A 19,463-nucleotide genomic window follows, 5' to 3' on the forward strand; every position below is an offset into this window, starting at 1 on the left:
CAAATTTTCAATTACAATTATTAATAGAAACGACTATTTTAGAATCTTGAAAGAAATTCTTGAAAATAATTAAATTCTTTATTAATAATTTCATTAAAATTTTTATAAAATTTTGAGAAGAATTCAATTATTTACATAAAATTTCAATATAATTCAAGTATTAAATTCTCAAGTACAATTATTAACAAAAACGATTATTTAAAAAATTTGAAAGACATTCTTCGTGAAATTTAATTACTTCAAATTTTCAATTAAAATTAGTAAAAAAAATTTATTATATTCAAAGAAATTATAAGAAGTTCTTTAAAACAATTCGATTATTTTAAAAAAATTTTAATAAAATTTGTCGCAAGAATTCAATTATTTTTATAAATAATACAATTCTCCCGAGGAATTTAATTATTTTCAAGAATTGTAATAAAATTTGTCGCAGAAATCCAATTATTTCCAAAATCTTTCATAAAATTCTTTATAAGAATTCAATTATTTTCAATACCTCCATTAATTTTAAAATTAAAAACATTTAAATATAGAATATCATCAAAAAAATTCAAGAAATAAAAAAGAAATCAAAGACAACTATAACTTTGAATTACAAACAAACATTCGGAATAAAAAGAATATTAAAATAGATTTCGATAGATAATTGAAAATACAAAATAATTAAAAATAATTGAAAATAACAATTAATTACAAAAATAATTTTTTTTGAACGTAAATTAATATTTCTAAAAATTGTTATATAACAGAAAGAATTTCTTCAAACGAGAGAAGAAATTCTATCAAATTATAATATCTATATGCCGCATAAGAGTCCTTGTGCCATCGAGAATCATCAAAAAAGAAATGCGAATCCAAAACGACAGTATAGAAACGATGCCATGGATGAATAGACAAACAGAACTTAATTATGTTCTAGATATATAGATTAAACCCTAATAATATCAAAACACGAGTAAATATCATTTCTCATCAAGCAAAAATCAATCAGAAATATAACAGAAGAATTCCCCTATTTCCAAACTCGAAAAAAATATGTCACATGAAGGATTAAAAAGACTCATTTAAAAACTCAAAAAAAGTAGAAAGAAGATTTTGTTTTTGAATAGAAGGGTAGTTTTCAAGGGATAAGAATATATTTTCCAAAAAAAAAAAATTTTTCCTTTTTTTTGAAGCTACGCAAAAGAATTAAGGACCCCCCGTCGGGGTATCGGTTACGCTTTAACCGCATTTAAGGGTTTGAAAGTATCTTCGGTTTAGTTGGGGACTGAGGACATACGAGGTCCTTATGGAGCCTGACGATGGCGCCAAGAAGATCTGTATCTCGCGGCGATTGGCGGCGCGGGTCTCTCAGGAAGAGAGAAAGAAATAGAAGAGAAAAAAAAGAAAGAAAGAAAGAAAGAAAGAGAGAGAGAGAGAGAGAGAGAACTTTCCATGTGCGCCTCGGAGGACTTCGAAGCACACGGCTCATCAAAGATAACATCTAATTCTGAATCGCCCGTTCGTATAGGCTTCTATGTTCAAAATGTCCTGTTTTGCTTATGGGACACACTATGTGAAGGCACCGCCTTGTCTGACAGGAATCGAGAACGGTCCAGTGAACACGAGTAGTGCTGCGATTTGATGTTTCTCACGTTGTTTTATCGTAAACTGCGCGCTGAAGGAAGTCAAAATTTCCTTATTGAGGAAATTATTCGTTGGATTCGAAACTCCTTCGAATTTATCTGCAAATGAAGATGCTCCAAAAGAATTTCTCCAAATTCATCTCGAAACGAAATTCGTCCAAATAAAATTCCTCCAAATTCTATTCAACAGAAATAATTTTTTGTAAGCAAATATACTATACTCAAGCAAATCTTAAAAAATATCAGAGTTACCGCAAAAATTAAATTTTGTTTTTCCCTGACTTCTCCTTGATTTCCAGACAAAATTTAGACTTTTCCCTGACCCTAAAAAATACCTATTCTGATTCACTCTAAAAATTATTAGATACAAAAAAAAACTTCTATTATACATTTACTTACGAATTTCTTTAATTATAAAATTATTCGAAAACACTAATAAATTCTATTTTCAATAAATATTTAATCATTTTTATTTACCATAGGAATTAAGATTTTCAAAAATTTCAAATTCAAACCTTTATGAAATTCAACAACTTATAAAAATCTATATTAATATGCAGATTAATATAGATTAATAATAATCGTTATATTCCGGTATAATCTGTTCGCAGTTTGAATTAGTTGCTGTCTGCTTCTTTGTTTACTAACTTTTTAACTGTTCAAAATTTTTAAATTAATGTACTGAAAATCATTGAATTCTTGTAAGGTATTTATAAAAAAATTTGAAAATAATTTAATTCATTTCAAGAATTTTATCAAAATTTTTTTTTAATAATTGAGTTCTTTCGAGGAAATGCAATTAAAACTATATTGAAAACAATTTAATTCTTGACAAGATTGTTATTAAAATTCTTTAAAATAATCAAATTGTTTTTAAAAATATATTTCAATTTTTTTGAAAATTATGGAAATTTTTTTTAATAATTTTTACTGAAAAATTTGAAAGTAATTGAATTTTATGAAGAATTCAATTATTTAAATACAATTTTAATTGAATTCCAGGGAAAATTAAATTATTTTTAAACATTTTTTTTAAATTCTTCGAAAGAATTCAATAATATCAATGAATAGTATAAATTTTTCATTGGAATTCAATTATTTTAAATACAATTTTAATAAAATTCTTCTCAAAAATTCACTTCATATTTAAAATTTTGCAAAAATTCAATTATTTGTAGAAATAATAAATTTTTTCGCGCAGGGATTCAATTATTTAAAAAAGTTTTAATAAAATTCTATTCAAGAATTCAATTATTTTCATAAATAATGAAATTTTCGATGTAATTGTATAGAAAATAATTTAATTCTTGGCAAGATTTTTATTAAAATTCTTTAAAATAATTGAATTGCTTTGAAGAATTTATTTCAATTTTCATAAAAATAATGGAGTTTTTTTAAAACAATTTTTACTGAAAATTATAAGTATAATATTGAATATTATGAAGATTTTCTTTAAAGTTTTAAAATAATCGTGTTTATGATTAATTGTAATTAATAATTTTCTTATTAAATCATATTAAAATTATTCACAGAAAATTTAATTATTTTAAACAATTTTATTTCATTTTTTGTAAATAATTACATTTTTTAAAAGAATTTTATTAAAAACTTTTGAGAACAATTGAATTGTTTAAAAAATTTTATTACAATTTTTAAAAATAATTGAACCTGTTAGAGAAATTTTATTAAAATTATCTTGAATATAATTGGATTTTTTCCTAGAAATTTTATTAAAAGAAATTGAATTTCTCAGAAGAATTTTATTATTTACAAAAATAATTGAATTCTTGACAATAATTTTACAATTTATATAAAAATAATAGAATTGTTTCGACGAATTTTATCAGAATTGTTAAAAATAATTGAAATTTTATTAAAACTCTTGAAAATAATTGAATTTAAATATTTTAAAAAATAATTGAAAATTCGTTGCAAGAATTAAATTACATTTCACAAATAATAAAATTCTTTGTTGAAATTGAAATATTTTCAAAATCTACTTGTTGTAAGAATTCCATTATTTTCATAAATAATTAAATTCTTCACAGGATTTCAATTATTTTTAATACAATTTTAAATAAATTCCTCGAAAAATGGAATTATTTTCTTCAAAATTTTTTGCAAGAACTTAATTACATTTCACGAATATTGAAATTCTTCGTTGAAATTCAAATATTTTCAAAATCTACTATTTTAATAAATTTTCTCAAAAGAATTCAATTATTTAGAATTTAATGTAATGAAATTCGTTGCAGGAATTCAATTGTCAATTATTTTTAAAAATTCATGCCATAATGCTTTTAATATTCAATTATTATCTAAAATTTTAACTGAAATTCATTTTTAAATAAATTTTTATTAGAAAATTCTACGAGAATTCAATTATTTAAATACAAATAAAATGCAAATAAATAATTTGTTGAATAAATGAATGTTTCTCAAAATAGAATTATCAAGAAAAATTTTATCAAACTTAATTTAGCGAAAAAATTTATAAAAAAATTTGTAAATAGTTGAATTGCTGTGAAATTTTTATTATGTTTGAAAATAATTTAATGGTTGCTTAGAATTTTATAAACATTTTTTTAAAATAATTAAATTCTTTTGAAAAATGTTATTAAAATAGTAGATATTGAAAGTCGTTGAACTGAGGAAAATTTTTGAAAATAATTGAAATTTTGCCAAGAATTTTATTGAAATTTTTGAAAATAATTTAATTTTGGAGAAGAATTTTATTATTTTTAAAGATAATTGAAATTTTGACGAGAATTTTTTTTATTTTTGAACAGAATTTAATTTCTGCGAAGATCTTTATTACTTTTGAAAATAATTGAATTTCTGCAATCATTTTTTGTAACTTCTCCAAAATTCAATTTTTTCCAGTACTTATTATAAAAAATCCCTGACTTTTCCCTGATTTCCCTGACCTGTGGCAACACTGAATATTAAATCAAAATTAAATACCTTTTTGCCCCAAAACAGTGATAATTTTCTACTCTCACATCAATTTTAATTCATAACAGTCCTTTTTTTTATCGCAGTTCATATAATTTTGCTCGTTTCGTATCCAAAGTAATTGAGCTTTTCATTTTTCGGGCAGATTAGAATTTCTTCGTCGAAAAGTTTCCAAAAGTCACGTCAATTCCAGATCTGTAACAAATTGCTGAATAATAATTTTGAATTATATAAAGAATTATTAAATATATAACTAATAAACAACTAATAACTAATTTTTTATAACTAATTCCTAATTATTTGCAACTAGTAGCTGATAATAAAGATTATCTAATAACTAAGGACTAATTTATTGTGACTAATTTATTAGTTAATAAATAAAATAAAATTATTTATTAGTTAATAAATTAAATAAAATTATTTATTACCTAGTTAATAAATAATTCACAATAGAAAATAACAATTTATAACTAATAAATAATTGACAACAGAAAAAACGGATAAATAGACTATAAAATACTATATACGCAGATAATTCGGACAAATTTTGTATTAGAACAAAGAACAAAAACTAAACCTTTTGCAAGACTCTTTACTGGTAAGACACTTATTTTTATTTTACAAACTAAAATTTAAAAGTCATTTGTATGCATAAAAACTTGTAAACTGGTTTTAATATTTTCTTCTTTATATGCAGTGTAAGTATCCGTTTGTCGACAGCTTTGACGACTACTGTTTTTTTATACCCTCCCTACAGCGAATCACAATGACTCGTTTTGTGGTGCATAATAAATTTAAATAATACCTACATTTGTTGCCTAAAACAAAAATAAAAAATAATCACTCGCAAAAAATCAAGGCTAACATTATTACAACATAAGAAAGTTAATGACATTTCAGAAAATTCTTTACATTATTATATATACGTAGTTCTAAAAAATACTCGCTCTATATATTTCTTTTAATTATTCACGCAGACAAAACGCGAAACATTTTTTTTCTATTTTAATACTAAACTAGCGCAAATGATAAGCGCGGAACGCGGTATTCCATTTTTAATTATTTTGCAAATTAAAAAATGTTTTCTTTTCAAAAATTAACAATTAATTTTTGAATAATTAGATTTAAAATTTAAAGAATTCACTCATTAAGTACATAATAAAATTTCTCGAAAGAATACCATTATTTTTAAAAATATTATTCGATATTCGATTATTTTCAAGAATTTTAATATAAATTCAATTATTTTCAACAATTTTGATATAATTCTTTTAAAAAAATCATTATTTTCAAAATTTTTAATAAAATTCCTTCGAAAAATTCAAATATTTTCAAAATGTTCGATAAAATTCTTCGAAACAATTCAATATTATTTTTATGAATTGTAAAATTCTCCCTAAGAATTCAATTATTTTCGAAAAACTAAGAAAATTCTTCTCAAGAATAAAAATATTTTCATAAATAATAAAATTCTACCTATTTTCAATACAATTTTAAAAAAATAAATAAATTAATTAAAATAAAATTTCTCGAAAGAATACAATTATTTTTTAAAATTATTTTTAATAAAAATTAAATTATTTTTAACAATTCTTGTTAAATTCTTCAAAAAAATTCAATTATTTTTATAAATTGTAAAATTCTTGTCAAGAATTCAATTATCATCATAAAAAATAAAATTCTTTGGAAGATTTCAATTATTTTTATTATTAATAAAAATTTTTCGGAGGATTTCAATTATTTTTAAAAATTTCAAATTCAATTTTTTTCATAAATAATTGAATTCTTCGGAGGATTTCAGTTATATTCAAAAATTTGAAATAAATTCTTGTCAAGAATTCAATTTTTTTCATAAATAATTGAATTCTTTACAGAATTTCAATTATTTTCAAAAATTTGAAATAAATTCTTGTCAAGAAATCCTTTCTAAGTAAAATTCATCGCAATAATTATTTTGAAAATTATTTTAAAAAGTTAAAAAAAATTCGTTGTTTAATTCAATTATTTTCTAAATTTTCAATTATGAAATTATTCAAAAAACTACATTATTTAAAAAAAACACAAAAAAATTCTTCAAAAGAATTTAATTATTTACAAAAACTCTAATAAAAACCATTAATATTATCTATTCTTTGAAAGAATTTAATTATTTTCTATATTTTAATAAATTTCCTTGAATGAATTAGATTATTTTATAAAATTGTTATAAAATTCTGAGAAGAATTTAATTATTTTCTAAAAATTTCAATAAAATTCAATAATTAAATGTTTAATTTCATTATTTGTATATTATTTATATACAAATTTTATTCGATACAAATAAAATTTTTTTATCTATTAAATAAAATTTATTTCAACTGAATAAAATTTATATCGGCTAAATACAATTTTATTTCAACTGAATAAAATTGATTTGGACTAAAAGCAATTTATTTCAACTGAATAAAATTTATTTGGGCTAAATACATTTTATTTCAACTGAATGAAATTTATTTTGACTAAATAAATTTATTAGAACCAAATGAAACTTTTTTCAAACAAATAAAAAATTTAGTTGGCTCTGAGTCAAATATCTTTTTTCTGCGGGTGTATTAAATATTCAAATACTAAAATTTAATATTAAATTTTATATGAATTACTTTGTATTTAATTAAATAAAAAATAAATAAATAACAAAAATAAAAAATACATAAAAAATTTAAATACTAAAATATATATTTACGAAACGAAAAGACAAATGAAACGTAAATTTTTCCATTTACGCATTATTATCAATTATTATAGAGAGTGAAGCGAGAAAAGCTGTGAGTGAAGAATTAAAATTGCTAACAATTAATTATAAACCTTAGAGAACGTCCTACTCTTGCTACCACCCTATAAGAAGTGAAAGCGGATTAGATTCACAAGTCAGTTAACCCTGTTTATGGCTATTATGTGTCATTTTTCATTTGAGCGCGTGTAACATTTGCCAGAGCAGGTATTTAATCTCGCTTCGATCAGTATAGACACACTACATAGTATCTGAAATTGTTAATGTTGCTCAAGGCATAGCTCGCTGAACTAATGGTGAACATATAGGACAATCTAGCACTTTATACAACTTACAATATTATCGCGCAATATAAAGCATAAAGAGTCCACAAAAGTCTGCATTGCATATAAATTTTATGCCTTAACTTGCGACTATAAATTCAATTTATACCTCTTAATATAGAAGACAATAAATAGCAATCAATAAAGAACATAATGATAGCAATAATAGCGCAATAATAACAATAAATAACAAATTTTTATCGCAGGGTGCAAGAAGCATATTTCGCCGCGATACAAATTGATTCATTTCAATGAGATTATTCAATTTTTTTTCTGCTTAAATTTCGTAGAATTAAATTATAAATTTGGAAATACAAAACAAAAAAATTTTCCTCTCAAAACTTCCTCTCTCGTGTCGATCGTGGGGTAGTAAAAATTATTCTAATTTCCTTATTCGAAGTGAAAGAAGAAAATAGTGATCCAGTTTGATAAGAAAACAGAGTTGCCACAAAAATTTAATTTTGATTTTCCCTGACTTCTCCCTGATTTCCAGACAAAATTTGGACTTTTTCCCTGACCCTAAAGAATATTCTGAAACAATCTAAAAATTATTAGATACCTACTCAAAAAAATTTTCTATTAGATTTATTTACAAATTTCTTTAATTGTAAAATTATTCAAAAACATCAATAACTTCATTTTTAAATAAGTATTTAATTATTATTTTTCCATAGCAATTAAAATTCTTCAAAACATTCAAATTCAAACCTTTTTGAAATTCAACAACTCATAATAATTAAAGAAATTCATTAATTAAATATACATTAGAAAATAAAAACTTGAAATAATTTTAAAAAATTTCAATTAAGCTTTTTGAAAAAAATTAGTTCCATAGAATTTTTAATTAAAAAAAGTATGAAAAATTCAGATTTTCAATGATTTTATTTTGAAACCTGCTTTTAAAAAATTAAATTATTTCTAAAAATTGCAATTATTAGTAACTTCTCCAAAATTCAATTATTATCTAAAACTTTAACTGAAATTAATTTTTAAATCAATTTTTATTAGAAAATTCTACGAGAATTTAATTATTTAAATACAAACATAGATAATTTATTAAATAATTATTGAATGTTTCTTAAAATTGAATTCTTACCTATACATAATTTAATAAACAAATTTTTAAATAATTGAATTCTTTCGACTAATTTTAATAACATTATTAACAATAATTGCATTTTTTGAAGAATCCGATTAAAATTGAAATTCTGCAATGAGTTTTATTATTTATGAAAATAATTGAATCAATACGAAGAATTTTATAAAAAAGTATCAAACAATTGATTTTTTTCGAAAAAAATTTATGCAAATTCTATTTTTAATAATTGAATTCTTTTGGGAAATTTTATTAAAATAATACAAAATATTGAAAATTATTGAATTATGAAAAATTTTTGAAAATAATTGAAATTTTGACATGAATTTTATTAAAATTTTTGAAAAAATGTATGCAAATTCTATTTTAAATCATTGAATTCCTGTCAAGTTTTTATTTTTTTGGAAAATAATTGAATGTACGTGTAGAATATTATCTAAATTTTTGTTTAATAGTGGAATTCTTTTGGAAAATTTTATTAAAATAATACTTTTTGAAAATAATTGAAATTTTGCCATGAATTTTATTACTGTTGACAAAAAATTGAATTCTTGTGCGATGAATTATGAAAATAAAAATAAATTTTGCAATTAATTCAAAATTCCTGAAAATAATTAAAATTTGTCGAAGAATTTTGCTATTCATTTATGAAGACAAAATTGAAATATTGACAATTTTTTTTAGATTTTTGGAAAATAATGGAATTTCATGCGAAGAATTTTATTCATTTTGAAAATAATTGAATTCTTGTAATGAATATTGTTATTTATGAAAATAATAGAATTTTAAAATGAATTTTATAAAAATTCCTGAATGTGAATATAATTCAATTTTGGTGAATTTTAATAAAATTTTTAAGAATAATTACATTTTTCGAGGAATTGGATTAAAATTGTATATTAAAAATAATTGAAATTTTGCAATGAATTTTATTCTTTACGAAAATAATTAAATTATTGCAAAGAATTTTATAAAAAAGTTTTAAACAATTGACTTTTTTTAAAAAAAAATTATGCAAATTCTATTTTTAATAATTGAATTCCTGTAAACTTTTCATTATTTTAGAAAATAATTAAATATTTGTGTAGAATTTCGTCAAAATTGTTTTTAAATAATTTAATTCGTTGGGTAAATTTTATTAAAGTAATAGATTTATATATATAAATTTTTGAATAAGGAAGTTTTTTTCAAATAATTGAAATTTTGCAATGAATTTTATTACAATTTTTGAAAATATTGGATTCTTGTAATGAATATTGTTATTTGTAAAAATAATAAATTGACTTCCTCGGAATGATTTTATTATATTTATGAAAATAATTACATCCTTAAAAAGAATTTAAAAATTTATGAAAATAATTGAATTACTGCGAAGAAATTACTGCCAAATTTTAAAACATTTGATTTTTTTTAAAACATTTATACAAATTCTGCTTGAAATAATTGAATTCATGTGAAGTTTCTATATGATTCTGGAAAATAATTTAATGTTCGTGCAGAATTTTTATCAAAATTTTTATTTAATAATTGAATTCTTTTGGAAAATTTTATTATAATAGTAGAATATTGAAAATCATTGAATTAAGAAAATTTTTTGAAAATAATTGAAATTTTGACATGAATTTTATTCAAATTTTCGAAAATAATTGAATTCTTGTGATTAATAATATTATTTATGAAAATAATTGAATTTCTGCGAAGAATTTTATTAAATTTGAAAATAATAGAATTCTTGTGTTGAATATTGTTATTTATGAAAAAATTGAATTTGCAATGAATTTTATTAAAATTCCTGAATACAATTGAATTTCGGCGAAGAATTTTGCTATTTATTAAGATAATTCAAATGTTGACGAGAATTTTTGAAAATAATTGATTTTCTGAAAAGAATTTTGACATTTATTAAGATAGTTGAATTTTTTCAAAGCATTGAGTTAAAACTTTTAAAATTGAAACTTATTTTAACAGAATTGAATTTCTTATAAATTCTAAGCATTTAATTTTTTTCATTACTTTTAATCAAAATCCCTGACTTTTCCCTGAATTCCCTGATTTCCCGGACCTGTGGCAACTCTTAAAAAAGATCTTGCGAACTCTTTTGAAATTTATGGAGTAAAACGAAATTTCGGATTGTGCGTGAAAAAGAGAAGAAGAAGAGCGTTGAAATGAAAATTTGTATAATTATTATTATTGTGACCTCGGCAAAGGAGCAAACAGGACTTTTCTCTCTCTGTGTGTGTATGTGAGTTGCTGCGCGTCTATCGTTATCATAATCCCGCTTTCAGACACAAAAGGCGTGCGAGTTAAATCAAGCATTTGTATTCTGCAGAGATTTTTCAACGGCGGCTGGACAGTTTTCTCATTTCGTTTATGGCGGCCATAACATAACTCTAACACTACTACCACTGTCAAATAATATATCTCCACGTATATATGTAGTGAATAGCACATACCTCCATCATTATATTCGCCGTTCCTTATTCCACTTTACAAATTTTCCACTTGCACTTCATTCATATGAATATGATGATTCAATATAGATACAATTCCATTATGACAATTTTCCTCCTCTCGAGTTCGATAAACCCATCCATTCTCATTCCTGTAAATAAACAAATAATAAATTAGAAGTCACAAAAATAATTTTTTCCCCCTATTTATTAACTATTCAATATTAATGTTCTTTTTCCTTAATTTAATTTCCTTATTCTATTATTGTACTCAATAATTAATTTTTTTTAATACAATAAATGAACTTGAATTTTTAAATATTGAAATAAAAGAATAGTTAATTTTTAACATCGAATTTAAAAAGTTAAAAAGATAAAACCGGAATTTACTTTACACAAATTCCAAAAACGCAAATTACTGGCTTTTAAATTTGAAATTTATTATAATATATATTCAATACAAATGTTACTGACTAAACACTACTTTTAATTAATTATCAATATGAAAATTTCAATTTTCTATTATCAAATATCAACTTCAAAAATTTTTATTGACTTCAAATTCAAAATTAAAAAATCTACCTATTATTAATTGTACAATAATTATTACTCATTATTTTCTAAAATATTATAGTAAAATTCTTTTAAAGAATTTAATTATTTTCGAAAATTGATTAAAAATTCGTCGCAACTTTTTATCTAAATAAGTAAATAATCTAAATCTAAATAACTCCGAATTGACATAAATTAAAAATTTATAAATATAGAGAATAGTTCTGTAATTAGTTTTGCAAATTTATTTTTAAACGCTAAAAGATATTGATTTTTCAAATATTTAAATACAATAAAATCCTTGTTTTTTAAAAAGAGTTAAAAAATCCTAATTACCGACCTTTAAATTTGAATGTTTGGTTCCGAAGTTTAATAATTTTCCACCCTTTTATTTGAATCGATGAAGGGAATCTGAAAATAAAAAAATTTTGTAAAAAAAAAATAAACCAGAAATTACGGAAATTATAAATAAAAATTATAAAAATAAAGATAAAAAGAAAGTATTTATTTATGTTAAACATTTATTTATATTTATATTTTTTAAATAATATAAAAATTTTACTATAGAAAAATTTAAATTGAAGCAAATATTAAATTTTCAGTTCATTTAGTATTAATTTTACTAAATATAGATATAAAAAAAATCTCACCTTTCCATAAAACTACGAAAACAATAATTCTCATCGTTTCCTCCTCGCAGAATTATAATGAACCGGTTCAAATGCAAAGAGTTGATCCTCTCCAAATGATGAAACAATCAGTTGCGAAGGTGTTGTGTTCCTTGAAACAAAAGAAAAAATGATAAGAACAATATACCTAGTCAAAAAAAAAAAAAATAAGATAATAATTAAGAACCATGATATACAAAAGAAATTAATAGACAAGAATCATCGAACTTTAATAAATAATTAAATGTCGAATTAAAAGAAAAAAGCAGTTTCTCATCATCTGATTATAGAAATGGACTTTCTTACAATGTATGCGCTGTATATATAAATAAAGAAAAAGAGATGATATTAAAGTTGTCCCAATTAATATGGTGCAATACTATAATTATAGACTGTTGGGTAAATTGTTTTCTATATAGACGTATATAATGATGATCTTATCTATTAATTATATACACACACTCACACGATATATAAAACTGAAGAATGTAGAAATGAAATTAAATAGAAGTGACTAAGTCGGCGAATCGTAAACCGAATAAATGGCGCCATATAGGAATGGTATATGGTATACAAATACCATTGTATATATGGTTGGTCGATACATAGATCGAAATTGGCGATTTTGCACATCATCGTCCATATGATGAGGCGAATGTCTGCTTCATTCCTTCGAAATATTTGATTTTCAAAATTAAGAAGCAATTCCCTTGGACTCGACCCAGACAACTTCACACTAAATGGCGGTCAGACCTGAGGCATGTCGCGCGCCATGGGGCGCCTTCTTCGGCACTCCTTATTTATTTTTTTCTCTCTCTCTCTCTTCTCTTTTTTTTTGGATACACGACTCACGGTTTGCCGGCGCGATATTCTAATGATATAGTTTACTCATTACACATATTGATCAGACCTGTACCTACCGCATTCTTCAACCCTCCATTTCTTCCTTGTTCATTATTTTCCAGTGAAGAATCTCTGCTTCTGAAAACAAATTCAAAATTAGTTCACTACAAAGGCGATTTTTTTCATTATTTACTAAATAACTAATTATTTGCTGAATAACTAAATTATTTACTGAATAAATAAATTATTTACTGAATAACTAAATTATTTACTAAATACAATCCTTTCTCTAAGAGGAGCAAAATTATTTACTAAACTATAGCATAACTAATGCGCGAGACATTTTACAGCCCACTGATGTTAATTACAAAAACTTTCTTTTTGAAATTTAATGAAAATTTCAGGGACAATTACGAAAAGTTTAGTTTCGTTTTAGTTTCTGAGTTGACTCAAAACTAAATTAACAAACTGAGTTTAGTTTCGTGTCGACTCGAAACTATAAATTAACAAAATAGATTGATTTTCGTGTCGACTCGAAACTAAATTAACAAATTAAATTAGTTTCAAGACGACTCGAAACTAAATTAATAAATTGAATTTAGTTTTGTGTCGACTCAAATAACTAAACTAAAAAACTAAATAATTTAAAAATAAAACAATATTATTTACTTCAGTACAGAACGAAAATAAATATCTGAGAAACTCAATTAGTTAATTTCAATTAAAAAATCACAGCAAACAATAAAATACTTAAAGAAATAATATTATTATAATCTATTTTAATAATCGTTGCAATCTGATAATCTGTTCGCAGTTTGAAGTTATAGTTTATTGTTTCCTAATTTTTTAAATATTTTTTCTTTTTGAATATTTTCAATTTTAAAATTAATGTTTTAAAAATCATTGAATTCTTGCAAAGAATTTAATCAAAAAATTTGATAATAATAGAATTCTTTCGAAGAATTTTATTATTTTGGAAAATAATTGAATTCTCATGAAGAATTTTGTTAAAATTTTTGAAAATTCTAAGTAAATTAAATTGTTTTTGAAGAATTTCTTTGAATTTTTTTTTTTAATAATGGAGTTTCATTAATAATTTTCATTAAAAATTTTGAAAATAATTGAATTTTATGAACAATTTCTTTTAAGTTTTTAAAATAATCGTGTTTGTTAATAATTGACATTGAACATATAATACTATTGAATTCTTTCGTGAAATTTTTTTGAAAATAATTGAATTTTTGCAATGAATTTTACTATTTATAAATATAATGGAATTAATTTAAAGGATTTATTACAATTTTAGAAAAAAATTGTTAAAAATTAAAAAAATTGAATTCTTTTATAAAATGTTATTAAAATTGTATTAAAAATAATTATATAATATATTAAAATTTTAGAAAATAATTGAATTCTTTCGAAAAATATTATTAAAAATTAAAAAAAATTGAATTCTTTCGTGGAATTTTTTTGAAAATAAATGAATCTTTTGAAATTTTTTATAACGAATTAAGAAAAAAATTGAATTCTTTCGTGAAATTTTTTTGAAAATAATTGAATTTTTGCAATGAATTTTACTATGTATAAATAAAATTGAATTGTTTCGAAGGATTTATTAAAATTTTAGAAAATAATTGAATTCCTTCGAAAAATATTATTAAAAATTTTAAAAAAAATTGAATTCTTTCGTGAAATTTTTTTGAAAATAATTGAATTTTTACAGAGACTAAAATTGAATTTTAGTCTTTATGAAAACAATAATTGAATTTTTATGGAAAGAAATTTTATTAACATTTTTAAATATAATTGAATGTCTGTAGAATTCAATTTTTTTCAAGAATTATATATTTAAAATCTTTGATATAATTAATTTTCGCGAAGAATGTTATTATTTATTAAAATATTTGAATTCTTGCAAAGAATTTTGTTTCGGGTCACCACGAAACTAAAATTAAACGTAAATTTTTAATTTAGTTTCGTTTTATCATCGGTTCCTGAAAAATTTATTATTTTTTAAAAATTATAATTTTTCGAACTTCAGGTATATTTCAAAACAATTTTTAAAAATAAAATAAAGTTAAATTCCTTCAGATAGAACATTTATTTTAATGAATTTTGACAAAACTTAATTATGTTTCAATTTTTTAAAGTTTTTTTGGGGAATTCAATTATTTAAAAAAAATTTAATTAATTTCAAAAAACTAATTTTCTATCATTTCTGCGCATTAAATTTATCAAAACTTCAAAAATTTTTGTTAAAAAAATATTTAAAAAATTATTATTTATTTTAAATAAAATTTCAAATAATTTCAATATAAAACCTTTTGAAATTTAATTATTTCTAAAAATTACAACTGCAATTTTTCCAAGTCAAAAAAAAAATAAATAAAATAAAATGTTAATAAGATTTCAATTTAAAAATTTAATTTTAGATTGAAAAAAAAAATTTTAATTTTATTATTTCCTAAAAATCCTGTTTAAAACGCTTCTAATATTCAATTATTTTTAAAAATTTTATCTAAAATTCTTTTTTAAATCAATTCTTATTATAGAATTCAACGATAATTGAATTATTTAAATACAAAAATTATTGAAAAATTTAATTATAATTTCCAAATTTTTAGCTACAATTCTTGAAAAAATACAATAATGTTTAAAAATAATTTTTTAAAGTGAGAAAATAAAATTCTTTGAAATATAAAATTTATTTTAATGAAATTTGAGAAACTTTCCTAATTTTTTCAATTTTCAAAAATTATTCTTGGGAATTTAACTATTTTCAAATAATTTCAATTTTTTTCAAATCAATTCTTATAAAAAAGTTGTACTAGAATTTAATTATTTAAATGCAAAAATAATTCATTATTTCTAAAAATTGCAACTAACTAACTCACTCTACGTTTTAATTTTTTAAAAATAATTAAATTACACAAAGAAATTTTATTTGAATTTAATTGAAAATAATTGAATTCTTCCGTGAAATACATATTTAAAATTGTACTGAAATTATTTATTTTTTTATACTAGCTCCTCCGACGGCCGCAAGCGGCCGTCTACGGTGCTAGTTTTTATGTGTCCATTGTCCAAGTCCATTATTTCATTAATAATAATATTCAAATTTTTTCAGTTAATAATTTGCTTATTTATATTTGAAATGTTGACGTTTTTTTTGACAATGCAAAATAAGATTTATTATGAGTACTTTCTCTTAACAAAAATAAAATTTATATATTCGCGCTCTTTTTAAATAACATACGACTGCAGCGCCACCTTCACATGTACAAACAATTTTAAAAACACCCTTCTATTAAGATTTTACATTCTCATTGCCCATTCTTTACTTCGATACTTTTCGATACATTCGACCTTTCCACTCCATGTCTTTTTTAAGAAAGGAAAGAATTGTATCAAAATTTTTGAAAATAATTGAATTTTTTCATGAATTTTATTGAAATTTTTGAAAATAATTAAATTTTATCAAGAAAGTTTATTGAATTTGTATTGAAAAAATGAATATCATTCAATCCTTCAAAGATTTTTATTAATTATGAAAATAATTGAATTCTTGCCAAGAATTTTATTATGATTTGTAAATATATTATAATTGTTTTGAAGAAAATTAAAATTTTTCATGGAATTTAATTAAAATTGTCTTGAAAATAATTGAATTGAATTGAATAATTTAATAGAATAATTAAATTGAATTTTTGAAAAATAATTGAATTTTAATCACGAGGCCCTAACTTAACGTGAGAACAGAAAATCTCGATTTTTATTATATTTTATAATAATTACTAAATTATTTACTAAATTTGTTGAATTATTTACTAAATTACAAAATTATTTACTAAATTACTCGCTATAGAATAATCAGAAATTAAATAATATTAACATAAAAATAAAGTGATGATTAATTCCCACACTAACCGCGATTATGGCCAATTAAAAGCAACGATAATAAATCTCTTAATTAACGCATTTAAAAATATTTGCATACATATAGTTCGTGTGTGTTGGAATCAAACTGCATGTTTTGTGAAACTGCCTAAAAAAAGTGTTTCTGATTTATTATGGATAGTGCAACATTAATTACTTGATGCAATCAGCCATTCAATAGTGAGTTGTTGGTCGACTTTTATGACTCCGTTAAAAAAAGAAATGGTGATTTCGAAAAAAAAATGTCGCATATCTGCACCGAGAGTAATTTCAAAAAAAAAAAAAAAAAAAAAAAAAAAATACATATCAAAGCTCAATGATTGTGAATTGTCTGTAAGTACAAAACTGTCTGTCTGTCATTACAATCAGCAGCAACACGCTTTGTTTTTGTCCAACAACCCGACTATATTTTTGCTTTTTTTTCTCTCTCTTTCTCTCTCTGTTTCTCTTTCAACGTTAGAAATCTTCCAAGCAAAGCACTTTGGCCAGACAAACGATCGCTCAATAAATTCCGGAATGCCCGGTATTTCAAATGAAATGTATGTGTTACCCGAGAAATATTTTACGTCCCCGAAAAATCGTTAAATGCGAAATAGAATCTTCGGACATTAATTTCATAAAGACTTTTAATTTCACGAGAGAAAAAAACGAGTTTTGTATATATAAACATAATTTTTAATTACCCCGTGAGTTATATTCAATTTTTTTTTCTTTCTTTGCTTTTGTTTTTATTTGCTTTATATATTTATATATCACCAATTAAAAGAAAAAAAATTAAAATTATATAATTTAAGGAAGCTGAGTTTAAATTAGATATAAAAGTTTTTACGATGAAAGCCTAATAATGGCTAATAAATTTCTAGAAAACTAGATTAGGAGAAAAAAGTTCTCGGTATTGTTATATAGCGAATATATATATATAGACTCTTCGTGTTGAGAAACTTACCCAGAGAAATAATTAGGGATTGTTTATTGCTAGAAATTATCCCATTTCTATATGATGACTTTTTGACTTGACTCGAGTCCTATTTGCTCAACAGGTATATATATAACATATGGTTAGCTGAAATCTTTGACTGCGATTAACATTATGGCTGTTTTCGGCACTCGCCCCGAGTTAACTCCGGGTTAATGGTGATTGGTTAGACCAACAGAATGTTTTTGATGATTGGATAATATTTAACTCGGGGTTAACCCTGGGTGAGTGCCGAAAACAGCCAATGGCTGCGCGTTCCAACTGTTTTCACCAGAAACCAATACAGCATGTGTGTTATTCCTTTTTATATGACAGATCATTTGTCTTATTAAAATTATTCTTACGAGCGTATACATAATACGCATTTTGGTAGTCGCACGTGTATCCAATGATTTTTAGCCGCAAAATTCATTAAATTGACCATTAAACTTCCTTTTCAAAATTGAAGCATTTCTTCCCTCACTGAAAATAGAAAAATTACAGTATAATTATAATTGTTTTACAAAATAAATAAAATATTTAAATATTGAAAAGATATATATTGAAATATTAAAAACGTGATTGATAAATAAATATTAATATAGATTTAAAAAAAATATAATCATAAGAGTGTTAAAAGTTTGTAAAAGAAGAAAACAGTGACACTATCGGAAAAAATCTTTCCCCCTAAAAAGACGGTATTCCATAAATACGGGAAGATTAATTCGCGTGGCCACAAATCTCGAACAATCATACAGTTTTGTCTGCGTTATGGGAGCAGAGGAACCTTGGGATAAATGTAATAAAATTGGAAGAATGCTTAGGGTCGTCCTGACCGAATCGAAAGTGACAGACGGCTTCAATATTGTACATTCCTATAGCACCGTTTAAGAACGACAAAAGTAGACATTTTCACGCTTTTCGAAAAGAGAAAAAAAAACAAACAAAAAATCAAATAACATTTCAAATATATATACAAAAGGGGAGAAAGAAAATATTTTCACAGAAGCTCATAAGAAGAATATTATTGATTGAAAAATTGAGAAATACAATCCTTCCCCTATGAGGAAGCAAAAATAATAAAAATGAATACAAGATAAAAAAAAAATTAATTAAAAATTGATTATAAAAACAACGATATTGCAAGAAATTTGAATAAAATTGAAACAAATATTGAAAGTATAGGTGTTAATTTTCGCTGAGAATAAATTTACAATTTTGTTACATCCCGAGCAGAAGGCGAGTTTGATAGGTTAGGTTAAATAATTTTGGAGGAATGGTAGGCTGATT

General features: G+C 22.5%; 1 long non-coding RNA gene across 2 annotated transcripts; it reads right to left on the reverse strand.

Moving 5' to 3' along the window:
* Positions 1-1,583: 1,583 nt before the first annotated feature.
* On the reverse strand, positions 1,584-18,286 carry LOC122511277. Of its 2 annotated transcripts, XR_006302500.1 has the most exons (7): positions 18,165-18,286; positions 13,360-13,420; positions 12,422-12,551; positions 12,112-12,182; positions 11,223-11,371; positions 4,590-4,775; positions 1,584-1,804 (listed from the first exon to the last, which is right to left on the reverse strand). It is a non-coding gene; the product is annotated as an uncharacterized LOC122511277 (long non-coding RNA). The 2 variants fall into 2 exon arrangements; XR_006302501.1 differs by lacking the exons at positions 13,360-13,420; positions 18,165-18,286 and adding an exon at positions 12,906-13,168.
* Positions 18,287-19,463: the final 1,177 nt, after the last annotated feature.

This window comes from Leptopilina heterotoma, unplaced genomic scaffold (genome assembly GCF_015476425.1).
Source record: "Leptopilina heterotoma isolate Lh14 unplaced genomic scaffold, ASM1547642v1 Lhet_81, whole genome shotgun sequence".
Taxonomy (NCBI): Eukaryota; Metazoa; Arthropoda; class Insecta; order Hymenoptera; family Figitidae; genus Leptopilina; species Leptopilina heterotoma.